This window comes from Oryx dammah, unplaced genomic scaffold, assembly GCF_014754425.2.
Source record: "Oryx dammah isolate SB20612 unplaced genomic scaffold, SCBI_Odam_1.1 HiC_scaffold_26, whole genome shotgun sequence".
Lineage (NCBI taxonomy): Eukaryota > Metazoa > Chordata > Mammalia > Artiodactyla > Bovidae > Oryx > Oryx dammah.
In genome coordinates this window covers 76,186,714-76,205,499 of record NW_024070210.1, presented here as the reverse complement: position 1 = coordinate 76,205,499, position 18,786 = coordinate 76,186,714, and the positions used below count along the sequence as shown (strand labels likewise).

Below are 18,786 nucleotides of genomic sequence, written 5' to 3'. Positions count from 1 at the left end.
CCTGCTCTGGGTCATAACAGTGAGGCATGAGGTCAGGTCTTGAACATAAACAAGGGGTCCCACCTTAGGTCTGACTTCTATCCTGGGGCTCAGCCTGCCCTTCCCTGCCATCCTCCCCTTCATGTGACGTGGGACCACCAGGCAGTTTTTAAGGGGGTGGAAGGCAGACCCCCCCAGACTGACTGCTCCTTCCAGCCTGAGCCTGCTCAGGGTGCTGCCGTCTCTTCTGCCTGCAGGGTACATGATGCTGAAGCTTCACGGAGATAAAGAGGGGTTTCCAAACCTCCATGCTTCCCCTGGACAGTAATGCACACACTCAATCAGGAAAAGAAGGGTTTTTCATTGTAGCAAAGTCAGACACATTCCTTTGCCCAGTACAATGAACAGGGCACAGACTCTCCTGGCCTCCTTCCTTGAATGATCTCCCCTGGGGTTCCCTCTGAATGGTCCAACCACAACTCTACCAAGGTCCTGACTTTACTTTGCATTTGTAATTTTGTGTTCTTCTTCTTTAAGATGGTCTCTAAAATCGCATGTGCCAACAGCCCCACAAAACCTGGATCCACCCATGGCAACAGCCTTAGTGCCTGAAGAGCCACAGGGCATCAACACGCAGAAAACAACATAAGCAGCAGGGAAGGGTTAAGGAGAATCACCTCTCTTCCCTCAGCATGTGGAACATCCACAAAACCCCGTAAGGAATTAAGAGTATGTGAAGTTGGCTGCGTGGGAGAGAAGCGGTATTTGCAAAAAGGGTGAGGATTAGTGAAGAACTCAAGGGAGAAAAGGCAGCCGCAGTGTCAGGAGTCTGCAGAGCTTGGGGTGAGGGGAACACTTGGCCTTAGAAAACATTATCCAAAAGCACAGGACCAGCTGGTACCTCAGGTCATCCTTCTGTTGTGGCAGGTCCTAGGCTACGATGAAGAATGCCTCCAGTTGCTTCTCCTTGTTCCTGCAGTCTGGACACCTTCCTGAGAGGAGCTCACACGTAGTCAGGGATACAGGCTTTTGGCTCTGGTGGCAGTTTTTATGACCATTCTTGCAGGCTATGTTGGGGGTCTGACAGGTGATGACCATGCAGTAGATGGATTCATGCAGAAAGGTGTTGAAGTCTTTGCAGTGTGCTTAGAGAACTTGTTGATTTTGTGTATTGCAGTGTTGCATCCTTGAGGTCTGGGCTGTGCATGCTGAGTTTCAAACCACTGAGCTGGGGTCATGTTCCCGGGCTTGGCGCTGACTGGTCCTTGGCCACCCACAGCCCCAGCAGCAGGAGCAGCAGCAGAGGGCGGAATCCTGCTCTGGCTGGCGCCATTGCTCCCAGGGGGCACAGGGACACAGAAGAGATGGGAGGTGGGTGACTAGGTCACCATGGGGGTGCCCTGCTAGCCCTTCTAAAAATTTCATACTGTAAATCAATTATTGCAGGGTTCCTACAGCCTCAGATATTTAAAAACACTACTGGCATTTAATTTTTCAGTCCCAGCAGATACATTTTATTTAATGATACATTTTATGCCCCCCAACAAATACATATACAGTTTTTCCTTCATAAGAGTTTTATGAGGTATGAACTCTTTCTTTCTTTCTTTCTTTCTTTAATAAGCAAGCAAACTGAAGCTCAGAAAAGTTAAGGAAATTGCCCATCATCACACAGCTAGGGAGTGTTACAGGCTTTGAATCGATGCTTCTCAGCTTCCAAAGCCCCTATTCTTTCCACATTCCCATGTTCCTGGTTTGAAACTCTGAGAAATCAGACCACAAAAGGAAACCAGTCTTGGAAGAAAGTAGGTCAAGGGTCCATACCTTGCTCTTCCAGGCTGGCTCAGACATTCCTGAAAATCAGTATTAAGGTTGTGGTGTCAGACTAATTCCTCTCTGCTCTGTGGTCCAGTTTCTCACGGAAGCTAGAAAAACAGTCACTCTCAGTGTTCCAGCCAGCCAAGCAGGATTCTGTGAATTGGGTTCTTTCTGGGACGGACGTATCGCCCTAAGTGGAGAAAGTTTTAGAATGACAGAATCAGAGCAGAAGAGTTTCTTCAAGATCATCTCAATCAACTCTGCTTTACAGAAGAAAGAACTGGAGGGCCTGAAAGAGCAAGTGTCCTTCCCAAGGCCACCAACTGAGTGTCAGAGCTGGGACTGAGGCTTCTTGACTTTCAACCCATCCCTTTGGTCTAGTACCAGCCTGAAAAGGGAAGGAGAACGTGTTTCCCATAGAGACAGAGCCGAGTGAGTGTGTCTGTTTGTGGTTTAAGTGAAACGTGACCATTACCTTTGATAATTCTCTTCTAATCCTCCTGATGACATTTAAGAGAAAGTCTCCTATTAGGACAAGAAGGTAAAGCCTTTGTTTCTACCCACTTTTCAGTACAGACAACAGATCTCAGGCTGAGCCTTCAACTGAAAACAGTATCTGGATAGAACTTAAACATTTTTTTTTTGGCTGCACTGGGTTTGTTTCAGCATGCAGGCTTCTTTTGTGGAGCAGTGGGCTTAGTTGCCCCATGGCATGTGGGATCTTAATTCCCTGACCAGGGATCGAACCCTGGTCACATTCTCTGCTTGGAAGGCAGATTCTCAACCACTGGACCACCAGGGAAGATCACCAGAATTTTAAACAATTTGATGACATTCTTTATTTTTACTTCTATTTATCCAGTGACACTCTAGTATTCTTTGAAATATGATGTTACACAGTTTCATATTCAAAGAACTCTTTGAACTAAATGCATATAAATATAAATTTAGTAAATGATAATACTGGCAGTATTACAGCAATTATCAAGGGAGGGAGCAAATGATTGAAGTGCGGGATCTTGCTTTAGCTATAGCCTCTCGGGTCTGTGCTGGCGTGTTGAGCCCTACCTTGACTTCTGTGTGACTTCACTGCCTTTGAGATAAAATGCTCTGCAAAGTGGCAAAAAACACTTAGACTCCTATGATCTGCATTGCCAGATGAGAAACACTGGAGATGTTTTCCTTTCTATCTTCAAGGTGGAGCCTGATTCATCAACCGAGCTCACCCTTCTCCTGCACTTCTCCCCACAAAGCTAACGAAACACTGCTTTTTGATCCCCGTAGAGCATTATCCCAAATAGTTGATTTGGGCCTCAGAGAGAAAATATATTGAGTTGTTCAAAAAGTTCATTTCATTTGTTTTTTCCATAAGATGTTACAGAAAATCTCTAACTAATTTTTTGGCCAACCCAATATATCTATTTCCCTTTTGCAGGCTGTCAGCTAAGCCTTTCCCACTGGGATGGGTGGATTGCCATGTGATTGTTCATTCCCTGTTGCAGACCCAAGCCTCTGGGCTTTTCGTGTGAGAGGGTAGGGATGGCAGCAGGAGCCAAGGGTTGGCAGGAACATTTCATGCCAACCAGGTGACTGACCATGGACTTCACAAGCTCTGAATCTAGTTAAGTTGCAAACATGCTTTCCTCAAGTAGGTACTGACCGTGCAACTGGCCAGTCCCACTTAGGGAGGTCTGAGGAAAGGGTTCCTTTAATTGTGTGTTTCATCCTAGTTATTCATCAAAAGTCTTCCCAGTGGTCACAGTCTCAGGGCTGTTTTATCCATTAAGCACTAAAAGCCCAGCGCCTAGGGTCTGGGAGGTTTTCAAGGGCCTACAATATTTGAGACTAGGAAAAAAATATATTGGCTCCAATATAGGAAAAGTCAACTATAAAATCAAATTTAAAATATTTACTTACCTGCTACCACAGTAACATAAAGTTGATTTCACTTATTTTGGAATCTGGCACCCATAAGAAGTCTATTACTTTGGAAAACAGTTTTAGGTTAGATTTTTTTTTTCCATCCTTTTACTGGAATTCTCAACACCACGATTGGAGAAGAAGTGCCAATCCCAAGTTACTTGGAGTCAAATAATTTCAGAAGTAAAACTTTAAAAATCATTTCAGATACATTTCTGCAAGAATGATATTGAATGAGGAGCATACATTTTATATATTCAATGTGGCATGACGAAATGTTAAAATGCCTAGTGTGGTATGGAGGTATTACCAATACAGAATTGTAAAGTAAAAATTAAAAATAAATAAATAAATTAAAAAAATAAAATAAAATAAAATAAAGTTGATTTACAATGTTATACTAGTTTCATGTGTACAACACAGGGGGTCAATATTTTTATAGATTAAACTAATGCAAAAAAAAAAAAAAACTAATGCTAGTCTTACACTTTTATCACGTGATTTTCCCACCCCCTTTATCCACCTCCCCTTGGAAAAAAAAAAATAAATAAATAAACAGAGCCCTTGACATTCTAGAGCTAGTTGCCTTGAGTGTATCATTTACTGCTTTCCTAAAGGCAGCCTGGATGATACACACCACATTGCTTTATTTATTTATTTTAAGTGTACGCTCACCACCATTCCGTGAAGATATAGCATGTGCTTGGCACAGTGCTAGGTATTCTGTTAAGGATTACAGCTATCATTTAAAAGTGCTTGGGGACTTCCCTGGTGGTCCAGTGGTTAAGACTCTGCACTTCCACTGCAGCTGGTTTGACCCTTGGTTGGGGAACTAAGATTCTGCACGCTGCAGTGTATGGCCAAATTTTTTTTAAAAAGTGCTCACTGTGTGCCAAGGTCTTGTGCTTTATGTACAATTCAATTTGCAAAATAGTATGATGGGAAAACAGTGGAAACAGAGTCAGACTATTTTTGGGGGCTCCAAAATCACTGCAGATGGTGATTGCAGCCATGAAATTAAAAGACGCTTACTCCTTGGAAGGAAAGCTATGACCAACCTAGATAGCATATTCAAAAGCAGAGATATTACTTTGCCAACAAAGGTCCGTCTAGTCAAGGCTATGGTTTTTTCAGTAGTCATGTATGGATGTGAGAGTTGGACTGTGAAGAAAGCTGAGTGCCGAAGAATTGACGCTTTTGAACTGTGGTGTTGGAAAAGACTCTTGAGAGTCCCTTGGACTGCAAGGAGATCCAACCAGTCCATTCTAAAGGAGATCAGTCCTGGGTGTTCTTTGGAAGGAATGATGCTAAAGCTGAAACTCCAGTACTTTGGCCACCTCATGCAAAGAGTTGACTCATTGGAAAGGACTCTGATGCTGGGAGGGATTGAGGGCAGGAGGAGAAGGGGACGACAGAGGATGAGATGGCTGGATGGCATCACCGACTTGATGGACATGAGTTTGGGTGTCGGGAGTTGGTGATGTCCACTGCCAGGGAGGCCTGGCATTCTGCAATTCATGGGGTCACAAAGAGTCAGACACGACTGAGTGACTGAACTGAACTGACCATGTGTTGCATGTTATTTTTTCCATTTTATAGAAAAGGAAACTGAGGCTTGGAGAGGCTAAGTTCACAGATGTGTTAAGTGGCAGGCCTAGGACAGAAAAGGAGGGAGCACTGGCTCCAGTGTTGTGTTTTTCCCTCCTCACGACGCTGCTCTTTTACTTTTATAAATGTGCTTTTTGAATCTATTATTTCCTGCATTTCCTGGTACCACTCATTTGGATGCTCAATCAGGTACTACCTTGTTCTATTATTTGACTCTTACATGTGTATTCAGTCTTCCCAACTAGATGATGAACTTGTGGGACAGAAATCAGGTCCTTTCAGGCTTCTCAGTCTCCACAGAGCTGGGCATGTGGCTAGCTCAGAGGGATACTTATTTCCTCTTATTTCCTTATTTTATTTTCTGTTGCATTGAGTCTTCTTTGCTGCACATGGGCTTCTCATTGCAGTGGCTTCTTTCGTTGCAGAGCACAGGCTCTCGGCCCACAGGCTTTAGTAGCTGCAGTGCTTGTGGCACGTGGACTTAGTTTCTCTGTGGCATGTGGGATCTTCCTGGACCAGGTTGTGGAAACCTTGTCCCCTGAATTGGCAGGCAGATTCCTGTCTCAGTGCGGGAAGTCCCCACACTGCTTTCTGATAGTTACCTTTTGAGCTGACATTTACTGTGTGACTGATAGATTGTGACTTTATTTCTGCTTTTTTTTTCCTCTTCCCTAAAGGTTCTCCCTCAATTATTATCCATCCTTCTGCGCTCAGCTTGGTCACCCGAGCTTGTGCTTGAACCTTCCTGTACAACTCTACCTGGGGTGACTCTTTCCTGAACACACCTCCTTCAGCATTAACTCCTGGTACCACTCATTTAGATGCTCAATCAGGTGCTACCTTGTTCTGTTATTTGACTCTGATGTGTGTATCCAGGCTTCCCAACTAGATGGTGAACTCGTGGGCAGAAATCAGCTCCTTTCATGCTTCTCAATCTCCATAAAGCCGGGATAGCTCAGAGGGATACTCAGTAACTGCGTGTTGAACTGAATCGCCACTCTTGCCTCTTAGTCTCCTCATCATTTGTAGCCTAAAGAGTTTCAGTTGAGTAATTTCTAAAAAGCATAATAATTTCTAAATATTTTCTAAAAAAAATAATTTCTAAAAGACTCTGTGAAACAAGAGGAAGCATCAGAGTGCTAGTGGCCAGACTAGAATGTGAAAAGAGATCCTGCAGGAAGACCCCAAAGGTAGCTCCAAGAGGGCGAGTGGAGAGTAAGCACTGATCCTGCAGAGACCAGTTTTTTTTAGCATAGCCTAGGAGTGAAGAGCTGACTCATTTGAAAAGACCCTGATGGTGGGAATGAATGAAGGCGGGAGGAGAAGGGGAAGACAGAGGATAAAATGGTTGGATGGCATCACCGACTCAATGGACATGAGTTTGAGTAAGCTCCGGGAGTTGGGAGTTGGTGATGGACAAGGAGGCTTGGCATACTGCAGTCCATGTGGTCACAAAGAGTCGGACATAACTGAGCGACTGAACTAAACTGAACTGAGGAGGTGTGGGTGAGGGGGCCAGAAAAGTCTATCTGGGTTGCTGGCCTGAGATAGGCTTAGAGCTACAAATGCTACCTTCAGTTGGGTTGTCAGGCTTTACCCTGGAGGCAAGGGGCAGCCTCTTCAGGAAGAAGTGGGTTCTGGAAGAGCAAGACTGATATAGGAGTGGCCGGGACCACTACAAATGGCTGCAAGTGGCTAAGTGGAGAGTGGGCTGTATGTACATTTTCTGGTCCTCTGCTTGGATCTTGTGTGAGAATGCCCAGAACCGATTCCTGGCACCTCAGTAGAGGGCCTTGATGGGATCTGTTCATAGAGGTCTCTGAGGACAGGTTCAGCTTGAGTAACCAGCGGGAAGCTTCATTTGCTTGGCTAAGTTACTCCTGACTATGCGTGAGAGGAGCTGTTGCTGACTGTTTTCCATAGGTGCAAGGATGAGGCAGGCTGGGGGGCAGATGCCCTGAGGTAAAATTCACCAAGAGGCAAGCTGAATGAAGGTATAATGTTAACTTCAGGAGGCAGGTGGTTGCTGATAGTGTTCAGGGTCTCTGGGCACAGTATGGAAGATTCTCAGCTAACTTTCTGCCAAACGGCTCACACATCCATGATTACCACGTGGGGCCAGGACAGGTGACTGGAAGCCGCACTTACTCCTAATGATGGAAGTCCTGACCATGGATGCCCTGACGCCCCACAGCTCTGCTGTGAAACACTATTGCACTTCTAATTCAGAAAGGAGACTGAGAATGTGAATATTCAGCTCCTCAATTACTTTGTAAATATATATATAAAGATGTCCTCAGGAGAGAGGGAAGAGGGAGGAAAGAGAAAAATGCAAATAGAATGAAAGTCCAGGAAGCTGGGTAGATGCAAGCTCAGGCTGGAAAAACCCAGAGGGAAGCTAGAAGGATGAGCAGCCTGAAGGGCAGCGCCCTGCTCCAGGGTATCTCTGAAGGACCGTAGGGCTACCTAGCCCCTGATTCTCTGAATGTCCTCCTTGCTCTGCTTGCTGGGACTCATGGTCTTGGCACTGAGTCTACAGCCAGGCTAGATAGAGGAGCTGGGTTGGTCTCAGGCTGAGGCAGGAGCTTGCCAGAAACTTTGACAAGGAATCTCTCCAAGAAGGATTCTCCTCCAAGAGAATTGGAGGAGAAGACCCATGGCCATAAGATGTCCTGGATTCTGGTTTCTAAACTTTGAGCCTCAGAGTGCTATCACAGGAAATCTCGGTCCCCAGTGGCTCACCCTCTTTCTTACCAGTTTCATTTTTCTTTACTGTGAAGCTCTTTGGGGCTTTTTCAGGGTGTCCAGTCCGCCATGATCGTGCTTCATTGGGTGGGCTGTCTCCCTTTGTTCCTTTCTATAGGATCTGTCTTTAAGCAGGAGAGGATGTGGTCTTCAGTCCAACAAGCCTGGGGGTCTGTGTTTCCCCTTGCATGTGTTTTGTGACTTTTGACGTACTTCAAGCCTGTGTTCAGTATTCAGACCTCCCAGGGGTGATGATGACAATGATAAAAACAGTCTGAGTGAACACTTACTGAGGGGGTCTAGGTCCCAGTTTCAAGTACTCCATGTTTATTTTCTCTTTTTCAGATGTGAAGAACCTTCCTACTGCTCTGGCTCTGTGGTTATCATATCTTCCAGTTCTTATTTTTTCCCTGATAAGACTTTTGTTTTTCATTCTCATAGTGATTCACACATAAAGAAATTTCTAAAAATTGTAAGCCTTGAGGGGAAGAATGAAAAACAAATTAGAACCAAATATGATTCCCTTTTAAAGTATGAATAAACACTGGTAAATTATATTTGGGCTATATTTAAAATTTTTAAAGTGAAATTTTTAGAGAATGAGTGAAAGGTGGGCATTTACTCCCTATTACTCAAAAAAGTTCTGAATTTTGGCTTGTAGTTTTAAAATAGCAGCACAAATTTTTTTTTCAATTCTATTTACACAATTAAGGAAAAAAAGGCATAAATTAGTAATACTCTAAATAATACAGGACTGCAGTATGCAGTTAAAGAACAAGCCAAAATGAAACAGCTCTTTAAGAGAAATATCGGTCAGAGGCACAGTCCACAGAGAGCGAATTAAAGAGAACCTCATTAAGGCAAGTGTATCCTAGTCTAGGTTGAATGCAGATATGCACAAAGTACACACAAAGCCATGAGATAAATGTCTTCTTTCCCAACTTTACCATAACTATTTTGGAAGGGAAAGGAAGTAATTTAAAGCATTGTTTTTTACACAAAATAAAACGATGATAGGGTTTATTGAAACATTGAAATCAATTGTTTAAAAAATAATTTTCAAATGTTTCTGCTTTGACATAATTTCAAATTTATATATGTTTTAGGAATAGTACACGAGCTCCCCTATATACTTCACCCAAATTTCCTAAATTTTATGAACGTTTCTGAACTATTTGGGACTAAGTTACAGACCAAATGCTCCATTGCCCCTTCATACCAAAATGAACATTTCCTAATTACAAGTATGCCTGCCTACATAACCACAACATAGGCATCAAAACCAGGAAATTAACATTGATTCATTATTATCACAAATTAAATTCTGAGATATAAAACATCTGTGCATGTGGCTATTTTATAAATATTAATTCAGTGAAAGAAAAAGGCTTTAGAGAAATCTCATGCCTGCTGGACATGTCTTAGTGTTTAATTAATTCTCCTCTGCCATTACTAGCACTTCAGGGAAAAGTCTGAGAAACGTTGCTCTGGGGGCTCTAGTTGACCATGAAAACCCAGCCCTGGATGTGCCAACCTTGAGGGTAGAGAATGATAACCCTTACCAAAGATAAAATATTTTGGATATTTCAGGCCCATCTGTAGATCCACCCATTGGGATCTCTGCAATGCTTTTACCTTGGCCCCGAATAGCAAGTGAAGAGTAAAGACCTTTGTTCTTGCTGTGTGCCCTTATTTATGTCTCCAACAGGCATGGCCCAGGGATATGCTTGACGAGTTTACCATCAAGTTCTTGGGTGCTATTTTGTTTTTTCCATCTTATTGATACAATGTAAGCATTCAGGTGAAGGGGATGTAGTCCACAGGTGAACAGCAGAAAGGTAAACACCTCAGAATCATGAACACTGAACAGTCTGTTTTGGATGAACATGCTTTTGTCTCAATCTGGGAACCTGTCCATTTGCTGATTTGCCAGTCATGTATTCGGAGTTTGACCTTGGAAGATGTCTGAGATCCATTTGGGAGCCTTAACTGGAATAACACTTTAGAAATGTCACTGGACTGGTTCAAGAAACATGAGTTCTTACTTAAACAAATCACAGGATCTTAGGTTCCCTGGGTCTCATTTTTCTCATTTGCAAAATAGGAAGGGCGGTACTAGATGATCTCTGAGGTCACTGGATACAACATCTTATGACATCATTTTATGAATATCAACTGAAAGAGCCTAAAGCTATGCAGATGTGAATGCCATGGCCCAAGCAGGAATTTGTACTGATTCACACCAGGTCAGTTTGTTTGCTGGTTTACTTATTTATAATAAAAATATGGTTGGTTTACAATGTTGTATTAGTTTCAGGTGTACAGTTTATGTTTTAAATGTGTAACTTCAACTAAGTTTCCAGGTGAAGATCATAGAAAGTAACAATGGTGATATTTTCCCAATGTAAACAATCCATCGGAAAGCAGTGGACCACCCTTGGTGGTAGTTTTGTGTAATGGAAGACAGACTAGCAAATGAAACTGAATCAGAGGGTGGGAAAAATACAAGACATCTTCCATGATGGAATGAAGGGACAGTAAGCTTACCTAAGGACTAGTTTAAATGACTCCGGAAGGGAAGTGGAAATGTAACTAGGAACTTCTCTCCATCAACTGCTGTGATAATTGAACCCTTTGGAGAGGAGCTGGTAAGGAGGACACTCTCAAAAGTTAGTGACCTTACTTCCTCTGCCTTGTTGCCACATCTTTGGATTCATGGATGGTAGAGATGAGAAAAACCCATTGCATAGGCTTAATAGAAATGCTCAATAGCTTTCTGTCCCCTCTAATTGAAAACATTGCTCCACTTCACTCCAGAAAGAGCAGAGAAATTAATGCATATTGTCCTTTTTGTCTAATCTTGAACCTTACCTTATCTCCTCTTTGCTAGGAATTGTTTTGGACAAGAGGAGGCTGAGGAGGAGCTCGGCCTTCTTTGTTTAAGGCCTTTGTTCTTCTGGTACGGAAGTTGGGCCTGCTCCATCAGAGATCTGGCCACTCAACATTTGACATCAAAGTAATAAATATAAATGATTACATCTTTCAAACTTTTCCTGCACACCCGCCACTGTACTAAGTGCTGTGTGTATGTTATCACGTTTAATCTGCATAATACTCTGAAGTAGATGACCTTTACACAGACGAGGAAATTCCAATTTCTCTAAGTCAAGAGGACTTTCCATCATGGGCATATTTCCATTATGGGTAGACATCTTTCCTTGCCTCTCCTCTTGTGAACTTCCTTTGAAGCCTCACTAGCAATATTTTCTCATGTCTCTGTGGCTTCATGGATGTTCCCATGCTTACTGGCTTTGAAATCCTGCACAGGAAAACATTCTGGTAAGAGATGTGACTGCTGTTTCTCTCTCTCCAGGTGGAATAGGGGGTAGAAGGAGGACTTTAGAATGAGGATCTGAAGTTTTCAAAGCTCTCTTGGAGGCCCAGTTGTGCAGTAGAACAGGAGAAATGTGGTGAAATTGGGCAAGGTTCTTGCCAAGAAGGCTCTTCCCTGAGTATTGTTATTGGTTTGTTTTCTGCTGCTGTAGCTCTAAGGTCACCCCTTAGGGCCACAGACACTATGAAGAGGGCCATCTGAATGGATGTGAGGAAAAAGTTTCCAGTCCACCATGCCCTTGAGATCAGGACCCTTCTCTCTGCTTTGACTCAGCTGGCCTTCTTCATAGCGTCTATGGGTCATTTTCTTCAGAGCGTGGTGCCTTTGAAGGAACTAGAGTCATGTCAAAAATTCTCCTACCTCGTCTACCTCAGATAGTCTCACTCCTAGAAAGTTAGCTCACACTAGCTCCAGTTCTTGGGTTATGTTCTTTATGCGATGCCATTTTCCAGGGTGAAACAATTTCCTTTAAAGCTATCTACCCAAGGCTGGGCAATACCTCCCTGGAGATCCTCCTCCTCTCTCCATGCTGCCACCCCAGGAACAGAAATCTCACAACTAATCAGTCTTCTTTTCCCATTTTTCAGCCTTCAAGTAAGAATGTGTCAAGATGCAGCCTTGGTAATTGGTACAAACCTGTTATTCGTTTTGGACCTCAGCTGTGGCCTTTGAAAGTCTGAATAGCCCAATGCTTATTTCAACATAATTCCTGGCATCCCTGAACTTGGCTGTGATCAAGATCATGTGAAGGAATGGGTGACTGTCAAATCTAATCAGTTAATGCATTAGTATGAAAACAAGTCAGGTCATTTGGGTTCATTGTTAATATCAGAATAATCTCTTTCAAATGTTGGTGAGCACCCTGAATGTAACTGGAAGTGAAATTTTCCTTATGAACTTTAAAAGTTGAAATTCTACCAGTCGGTGGAAATACAAATACATGATTATTATTTTAAGAAAAATGTAATAATTGATTGTAAAAGCTTATACTTGGCTTCCCCTATAGCTCAGAGGTAAAGAATGCCTGCAATGCCGGAGATGCAGGAGACAATGGTTTGATCCCTGGGTAGGGATGACCCCCTGGAGAAGGCAGGCAACCCACTCCAGTATTCTTGCCTGAAGAATCCTATGCACAGAGGAGCCTGGCAGGCTACACTCCAAAGGATCACAAAGGGTTGAACACAACTGAACAACTGAGCATGAGCACAAGCACAAAAGCTTATACTACATATAAAATTCATTAAGAATTTTCAGTTAAAAATATTTTTATTTATATTTTATTTTTTAATTTTCATTAGTTGACAGTTATATAAATAGTAGAAGAGAATGGATTACCTGGATAACTTTAGAAAAAAACCTTATATACCTTTTTAGCCAAAAATATTTACAACATTTCAATAACGAGTACAATTCAGTTCAGTCTCTCAGTCATATCCAACTCTTTGCCATCTCATGGACTGCAACATGCCAGGCTTCCCTGTCCATCACCAACTCCCAGAGCTTGCTCAAACTCATGTCCATTGAGTCATTGATGCCATCCAACCATCTCATCCTCTGTCATCCCCTTCTTCTCCCGCCTTCAATCTTTCCTAGCATCAAGGGCTTTTCAAATGAGTCAGTTCTTCTCATCAGGTGGCCAAAGTTATTGGAGTTTCAGCTTCAGCATCAGTCCTTCCAATGAACATTCAGGACTGATTTCCTTTAGGATGGACTGGTTTGATCTCCTTGCAGTCCAAGGACTCTCAACAGTCTTCTCCAACACCACAGTTCAAAAGCATCAATTCTTTGGTGCTCAGCTTTCTTTATAGTCCAACTCTCACATCCATACATGACTACTGGAAAAACCATAGCTTTGACTAGATGGACCTTTGTTGGCAAAGTAATGTCTCTGCTTTTTAATATGCTGTCTAGGTTGGTCATAGCTTTTCTTCCAAGGAGCATCTTTTAATTTCATAGATGCAGTCACCATCTGCAGTGATTTTGGAGCCCCTCAAAATAAAGTCTGTCACTATTCCCATTATTTCCCCATCTATTTGCCATGAAGTGTTGGGACTGAATGCCATGATCTTAGTTTTCGGGATGTTGAGTTTTAAGCCTACTTTTTCCACTCTCTCCTTTCACTTTCATCAAGAGGCTCTTTAGTTCTTTATTTTATGCCATAAGGGTGGTGTCATCTGCATGTCTGAGGTTATTGATATTTCTTCTGGCAATCTTGATTCCAGTTTGTGCTTTATCCAGCCCAGCATTTTGCATGATGTACTTTGCATATAAGTTTAATAAGCAGGGTGACGATATACAACCTTGACATACTCCTTTCCCAATTTGGAATCAGTCTGTTGTTCCATGTCCAATTCTAACTGTTGCTTCTTGACCTGCATACAGATTTGTCAGGAGGCAGGTCAGGTGGTCTGGTATTTCCGTCTCTTTAAGAATTTTCCACAGTTTATTGTGATCCACACAATCAAAGGCTTTGGCATAATCAATAAAGCAGAAGTAAATGTTTTTCTGGAACTCTTTTGCTTTTTTGATGACCCAACAGGTGTTGGCAATTTGATCCCTTGTTCCTCTGGCTCTTCTAAATCCATCTTGAACAATGGAAGTTCACAGTTCATGTACTGTTGAAGCCTGCTTGGATAATTTTAAGCATTACTTTGCTAGCATGTGAGATGAATGCAATTGTGTGGTAGTTTGAACATTCTTTGGCATTGCCTTTCTTTGGCATTGGAATGAAAACTGACCTTTTTCAGTTCTGTGCCCACTGCTGAGTTTTCCAAATTTGCTGGCACACTGAGTGCAGCACTTTAATAGCATTATCTTTTAAGATTTGAAATAGTTCAATGGAATTCCATCACCCCCACTTGCTTTGTAGTGATGTTTCCTAAGGCCCACGTGACTTCACATTCCAGGATGTTTGACTCTAGTTGAGTAATCACACCATTGTGGTTATCTGGGTAGTGAAGATCTTTTTTGTATAGTTCTTTTGTGTATTCTTGCCATCTCTTCTTAATATCTCTGCTTCTGTTAGGTGCATACCATTTCTGTCCTTTATTGAGCCCATCTTTGCATGAAATGTTCCTTTGGTATCTCTAATTTTCTTGAATCAATCTCTAGTCTTTCCCATTCTGTTTTTCTCTATTTCTTTGCATTGATCTTTGAGGAAGGCTTTCTTATCTCTCCTTGCTATTCTTTGGAACTCTACGTTCAAATGGCTATATCTTTCCTTTTCTCCTTTGCCTTTTGCTTCTCTTCTATTCTCAGCTATTTGGAATGCTTCCTCAGACAACCATTTTGCCTCTTTGCATTTCTTTTTCTTGGGGATGGTCTTGATCACTGCCTCCTGTACAATGTCACGAACCTCCGTCCATAGTTCTTCAGGCACTCTATCAGATTTAATCACTTGAATCTATTTGTCACTTCCACTGTATAATTGTAAGGGATTTGATTTAGGTCATACCTGAATGGTCTAGTGGTTATCCCTACTTTCTTCAATTTAAGTGTGAATTTGGCAATAAGGAGTTCATGATCTGAGCCACAGTCAGCTCCCAGTCTTGTTTTTGCTGACTGTATAGAGCTTCTAGCCATCTTTGGCTGAAAAGAATATAATCAATCTGATTTTGGTATTGACCATCTGGTGATGTCCATGTGTAGAGTCTTCTCTTGTGTTGCTGGAAGAGGGTGTTTACTATGACCAGTGCATTCTCTTGGCAAAACTGTTAGCCTTTGCCCTGCTTCATTCCGTACTCCAAGGCCAAATTTGCCTGTTACTCCAAGTATCTCTTGACTTCCTACTTTTGCATTCCAGTCCCCTTTAATGAAAAGGTTGTTAGTTCTAGAAGGTCTTGTAGGTCTTCATAGAACCATTTAACTTCAGCTTCTTCAGTGTTACTGGTTGGGGCATAGACTTGGATTACTGTGATATTGAATGGTTTGCCTTGGAAATGAACAGAGATAATTCTGTTGTTTTTGAGATTGCACTCAAGTACTGCAGTTTGGACTCTTTTGTTTACTATGAGGGCTACTCCATTTCTTCTAAGGGATTCTTGCCCACAGTAGTAGATATAATGGTCATCTGAGTCAAATTTGCCCATACCTGTCCATTTTAGTTCACCGATTCCTAAAATGTCAATGTTCACTCTTGCCATCCTGTTTGACCACTTCCATTTGCCTTGATTCATGGCCCTAACATTCCAGGTTCCTATGCAATATTGCTCTTTACAGCATTGGACTTTACTTCCATCACCAGTCACATCCACAACTGGGTGTTGTTTTTGCTTTGGCTCCATCTCTTCATTCTTTCTGGAGTTATTTCTCCACTCTTCTCCAGTAGCATGCTGGGCACCTACTGACCTGGGGATAATGGCAACCTCCTTCAAAAGGTCCTGTGTATGTACTGCTGTGCTCAGTGCCCCCGACCCTGAAGCAGCCACGGCCGACCCACGCTGCTGCCGGAGACTCCTGGACACTCACAGGCAAGTCTGAGTCAGTCTCCTGTGGGGTCATTCCTCCTTTCTCTTGTGTCCTGGTGCACACAGGGTTTTGTTTGTGCCCTCCAAGGGTCTGTTTCCCCAGTCCTATGTAAGTTCTGGTGGCTCTATGGGGTTAATGATGACCTCCTCCAAGAGAGCTTATGCCACACCCTGGTGTGGGTAAATAGTACAACTACTATTTAATTTAACAAATAGTACAAAGTGGGATGATAGAAATGGATTAGATCCTGATTCTGTGATTTTATTATAATATTTGTAAGTTGATATATTAGCATTTCTCATGTTAAATAAACTAATCTTTAAAAACTATATTTTTGGGGAAGATTTTAAAATTGAGGTATAATTTCCATGCAGTAAAGTACACAGATCATAAATGTGCAACTCAGTAAATTTTCACAAAGTAAGCATATCCAGAGCAGGAATCAAACATTTCCAGCTTGCTTCTTATACCTTCCCAGTTAGTACTCCCTAAGGCTACCACTATTCTGACCACTATCATCATAGATTGCTTTAGAATTATGTTCAATTTTTAGCTACTGTTGAGATTATGAGTCCTTCAAGAAAAAAATTATATTTGCAAATTTTTTTTTATTTTGAGAGAATACATTAATTTCTGGCCACTTAAAAAGTTTGTGAGGAGGATGTCTTCCAAAACCATAATATCCATAAGAAAAATCATCAATAAAGAGTATAAAAAGAGTTGTTAAAAAAGAAAAAAGTCAGCTACCCATCGGTCTTGGTTATCCATATACCTCAGATGAAAATCATCAAGAGTGATAAATGTATAGCACCGTGACCATAGATACATAGACTTTACATCCAGTCATTTGGCTATAAAGTATACTTATTGCCCCTCTACTTTTAAGGCTCATCAATGTATTGGCCCCACACTTGGCTTGAAGTGTTCACTGTTTTGCTCCCCATTCTTTTCATCATCCCTTCCCTCACCATCTCAAACCATCTAGTCTATCTAGCCAAAGGTGGATATGATAGGGTTACGGCTACTACTACCTGCTACGAGCTATTATTATCGACCGCCTACCAGTGCCTGGGGTTGACTGAGACTTCAAAAATGTCATTTCCAAGTCTTCCTGAAATCCTATTGGGTAGGTGGTATTACTCCAATATATATGGAAACATAGTTGCAAAGAGGTGCAGTTTTCTTGAGGACTGCTGCTACTGCTGCTAAGTCACTTCAGTCGTGTCCGACTCTGTGTGACCCCATAGACAGCAGCGCACCAGGCTCCCCCATCCCTGGGATTCTCCAGGCAAGAACACTGGAGCGGGTTGCCATTTCCTTCTCCAATGCATGAAAGTGAAAAGTGAAAGGGAAGTCGCTCAGTCGTGTCTGACTCTTCACGACCCCATGGACTGCAGCCTACCAGGCTCTTCCATCCATGGGATTTTCCAGGCAAGAGTACTGGAGTGGGGTGCCATCGCCTTCTCCTTCTTGAGGACATGTAGTCACAAAGGACTGAGCCAAGATTTATACCCAGCTGTATCTGGCTCCAAAGCTTACCTGACTCTGGTAAGGCATAAAGGAACACTGGAGTGTTGGGGAGGGACAGGTAGGCAGTAGACTCCACAGCTGGAAAGGGAAGGTCTAACAAGGTAGTCTTCAGGTGCTCAGCTAGGGTGGGCATGGGCATAGTGAAGTTTGGGACTGAGATTAAGGGAGAGAGAAGGGGCTGGTGATGGTCAGGGATGCAGACAATGCCGGGTGGGGGCTATGAGTGGGAGGCTATGAGGACTGAGCCGACAGAAACCCATAGTTTCTCCAGTTCTGCTCACCAGGAAGGGAGAACTGGTGTCTGCAGCCTTTGGGGGACAGGGAGGTGGCATTTCCACATCTCAACCCCTCTGGCCTGGGCGGACAGCCAGAGCGGAGAGCCAGGGAAGCACCAAGGCAGGAGAGATCATTATCGGGAGGAAGGAAGCTCTGGCAGCTCCCACTGGCTTGTTTGTGACAAGCAGGCACTGGGCCACGGAAGGCCCTTGAGGTCAAGGGAAATGTGATCCTGGAACAGCGGGATGAAGCTGGGACACTCCCCTGACACTGCGCCTTCAGGGCCAAGCGATCAGGCCAGCAGAGCCGGCACAGGGCCCAGGACGGAAGAGTGGTGGGCTGGAGAAGGGGGAGGGCAGAGCGGCGGGGTGGAGGTGGGGTGGAGAGAAGCGAGAGGATTGCGATCCTTGGAACACCCCATCAGCAGTCCCTTGGCTAGAGAGGTAATGACCTTTACTGCAGCCGACATCGTGTAACTGGCTCTTCAGAGCTCTCCGACATTGCCTCACGGGTGAACTCTCACCCAGTGCCCCTCTGGTCCCTGCAGAGGTCTCCATTTCTGGCCAGTGATAGAATAGAAAGTGCAATGCCTGCAGAGTCAGGAGACCCAGGTTCAAGTCCAAATTCTGCTACTAACCACCCTGACAAGCTCTTTAATTAATAAAGCCATCTGAAACCTCAATTTCCTCATCCCTAAAGAAGTAAGTAATCCCTGTCGAGTCTGTCTCACAAGGGATGCACGTGGGCACACAGTGAGGAGCCTGAAATGCCATGTCATTGTGATGAGCTGTGGCCTCCTTCTCTTCCCTCCTGGCTGCCTCCCTGCACACAGGCCACCTCACTACCACATCAGGGCTGGGGAAGAGGCCCAGTTTAGGAACAGGAGTAACTCTTTCCTAAATCCCATATACTCTCTTTCCAGTCCTTTCTTCCTCGTGCCATGCTGCCATAAGAAGATGGGGCACGGGAGAGATGTATGAGGCACAGACCAAGGAACCCACACCCCTAAACTTATTGCAGATAAACTTCTGAAAAACAGCAATAAAAAG

At 43.2% G+C, this 18,786-nt stretch overlaps 1 pseudogene; it reads right to left on the bottom strand.

Moving 5' to 3' along the window:
* Nucleotides 1-774: 774 nt before the first annotated feature.
* LOC120853694 lies at nt 775-1,312 on the bottom strand (annotated as a pseudogene).
* Between the last annotated feature and the right edge of the window lie 17,474 nt (nt 1,313-18,786).